Source organism: Onychomys torridus, chromosome X, assembly GCF_903995425.1.
Source record: "Onychomys torridus chromosome X, mOncTor1.1, whole genome shotgun sequence".
NCBI classification, from domain to species: Eukaryota; Metazoa; Chordata; class Mammalia; order Rodentia; family Cricetidae; genus Onychomys; species Onychomys torridus.
The window spans coordinates 68,250,988-68,254,357 of record NC_050466.1 but is presented as its reverse complement, the minus strand read 5'-3'; the positions used below and the strand labels follow the sequence as shown (position 1 = coordinate 68,254,357).

The window sequence follows — 3,370 nt, the reverse complement described above, 5'->3', positions numbered from 1 at the left end:
GGTTATCTACCTACCTGAACATATTGTCGCAGGGGCCTTCTTAGCCTTTTCTCATACCACATCAAAGTCAGCAGATCAGGCCAAGGCCCACTCTGTTAAACACAACACTTTTCACCTAGTGCTGTAAACCCAAGTACACTGTCCTTGTCTTGAATAACTGTCTTCATCTTGTCCTGTACATCTTTGCAGTACTCGAGTATTCACTGGCATCATCATGCTGCTGAAAAACTAGAATCGCCAAATGGGAGGTTTTGCTTTGACCATGGTGGCCTGGCTGTTTGCTGCATCTCCATGGGGTTCCCTCAGTGGCAAGTATGGCACTATGAAGATCCTATGACTTTTAAGCCTACAGTAGTTTTGTAGGCATATGGAGAGCCTGTGTTTTCCACAATGGCAACAACTCTAGCAACATCAGAATATGTCATCAATACAACTACCGTGACTCCTTTGTTCCACTGTATATTCAAATAAACCAGCACCTGCTGCTGGTGTCCAGCTTGCTTGGGCTCTTTGGGAAAATCACCACCGTTATTGATCTTTGGAACATGTGTATGGGAAGAGTACAGCAGAATGCCATCTGCAATCCATTCAGCCTTTCAGGGATTCTGAACATCATCGCTAGCAGCTTTCTTTACCTTGCTGTTTTATTCAATTACATATCCACCATTCACAAATGGGGGGTTGCCTTTCCACCATCTTTCAATATGCTTTCCCACCCTGACACTCAGAAGATTGGCAGTGCCATGGCTCTGACAATTATAGCTGCTGTGTTCTTTCTATATAGTGGCACAATTTTCCTTTCTTCAAATTTAGCCCGAGGCAAGATACCCCATTTCAAAACGTAAAAGTAAATTGCCATCTTATACCACCTTGAAAATCCAGCAAAGAAAGAGAACATTCATCATGTGTTTACCTAAGTTTTCAAAATGATGCCAAATGTGACCTGTGACAAAAAAATGGGCAAGCTGACCTCTTACCTTTTTGTCTTTGTGTGTGTGTGTGTGTGTGTGTGTGTGTGTGTGTGTGTGTGTGTGTGTTTCCTTAATTCATTATTTGGGTTATGGGCTTTCATTAAATAAAATCTTATTTGAATTGTCATATAAAATCTGTGTTTTATTTACTCTCAACAAAAGTAAATAATAAACTTAACCCACATTGAAGTGAGTGTCAGAGTACATTAATCTGTCACATTGCTCTTGAATCCAAGGCTCAAAACAGAACCTGGGCTGTTTCCCTCTCCCTCTTCTCCATCTCTGTCTGTCTACTCTGAGTCCCTTTCCTAGGGAAATTCATCTCTCCTCCCTGGTCCAATACTCTGTAGCTAACCTCTGTGGTTCTCTGGATTGTAGCTTTCTTAATGAAGAATTAACACCTAATATGTACATAAGCAAATACACCCATTCATAAAATGTTAGTCTTTCTGTGTCTGAGTCACCTTACATTGATTTTTTTCTAGTTCCATCCATTTACCTGAAAGTTTAATGGTTTCCTTTTTTAACAGCTGAGTAATATCCCGTTCTGTAAGTTTATTTTTCCACTCACCCATGGACAGACATCTAGGTTATTTCCAGTTAATGGATATTATGAATAGAGCAACAGTGAACTTGTCTGAGCAAGTGTCTTCTTGAGTTGTGGTTCAGGAGGGTGGAACAATTCTTTGTCCTTCTCTTCTGTCACTTTCTTTGGGATGCTGACCCCAGCCTACATATTCTTTCACCCCCCTAGTATTATGGACTTCCTTACTCTCTGGAGTTCCCCCTTCACTCTCACTGCCTGCTGCCCTTTGACTGTGGTAGTCTCACCTCAAACTGCATATTTTATTTTGTTCCCTTTTCTTCTTCACTCTCCTCCTCTGGACAGCTCCCAGATTTATACCTTGCCTATACCTATATAATGTTCTGAACTATAGTTATTTGTCCTTGAGTTTCAATTTTAGTCTGTTGTTGTCCTGGCTAGTTTTATGTTAACTTGACACAAACTAGTTTCATCAGAGAGGAGGGAGCCTTGATTCAGAAAATGGCTCCATATGATCCAGTTTTAGGCAAGTCTGTAATGCATTCTCTTAATTAGTGACCAATGGGGGAAGGCCCATCCCATTGTGGTTGGTGCTATCACTGAGTGGTAGTCCTGCATTCTGTAAAAAAGCAGGTTGACTAAGCTATGGAAGCAAGCCAGTAAGTAGCACCCCTTCATAACCTCTGCTTCAGCTTCTGCCTACAGGTCTCTACCCTGTTTGAGTTCCTGTCTTGACTTCCTTTAATGATGAACTATGATGTGGACTCATAAAATGAACAAACCTTTTGCTTCCCAAGTTGTTTTGTACATGGTGTTTCATTGCAGCAATAGTACCACTACAGCAGTTCTTAAATCATTTTACTAATTAGTCTAAAAACCACAAGGGAGAATTTCCTTAGTGATGTATGTTGGTTCTATTGGGGTAATCCATGACTCCCCAAAACACTCCTTGTCTGTTTTTTATTTCTGTAATGTGAGGAGAAAATAACCTGTTCCTGTGCTGCTAGATAGCGTCACGTTGGGACACATCCTGGAGTTTATTGGAGAAGCTGCTTAATGGATCTTGCAAACTAATATTGTAACTTCTCCAACAATTATCAATGTTTTTGAAAGCATATCCTGTGTTCATTGCCCTCTAGTCTAAATTTAAAGATCAAAGAAAAAAACATAGAAAAATACATTGGATGGATGTTCTTGTGACATCAAGGAAATTCTAATACTTTTATTTGAACACTAAAAACAACTTTCTATTCTGTCTTCCATGCCTATAGCTTATTATTCTAATAACTATTATCATGACAACTATTTCACCTCTATGTCTACACATAGGCTATGAATACCTTTTACCTCTTACACCTAGCTGTTATACAAATGGAACTGCTGATGTAATTTTTGGTCCTCCAATAAGGACCATTGAATGTAATTTTGGGTCTTCTACTAAGGACTACCACATCAATTACTCCACTCATCAGTTAGATGTCACCTTCAGTCATCTCCCTAAGTCCCTAAATGACAATTGAGGTTCCCTCTTCAGAAGTGGGGAATGTTTAGGACATGAGTTACAAATAAGACAGACAGCTCAGCAAAAGGAATTTAAAATCTGCAGTTCCAGAAATGTGCCTGGTTCTGAGCCCTGCAATTGCCAGAAGGGTACTCTAGTTTCTTGTCACCTCCTTGGCTAAGGGCTGTAAGTGAGAGTAGGGTCTGAAATTCAGTTCAGATATCGACCTGTTTTGCTGATTGTTGGAACTGGATCACTAGATTTTCAGAGTATAAATGAGTTGTATCTATTCTCTAGTTTTATTCCATGTTCTAAATAATTTTAAGGTTACCACTTTAGATAAAGGAATCTTGT

At 39.7% G+C, this 3,370-nt stretch overlaps 1 pseudogene; it reads left to right on the top strand.

Moving 5' to 3' along the window:
- Positions 1–214: 214 nt before the first annotated feature.
- LOC118574660 lies at positions 215–845 on the top strand (annotated as a pseudogene).
- The last annotated feature ends 2,525 nt before the right edge of the window (positions 846–3,370 follow it).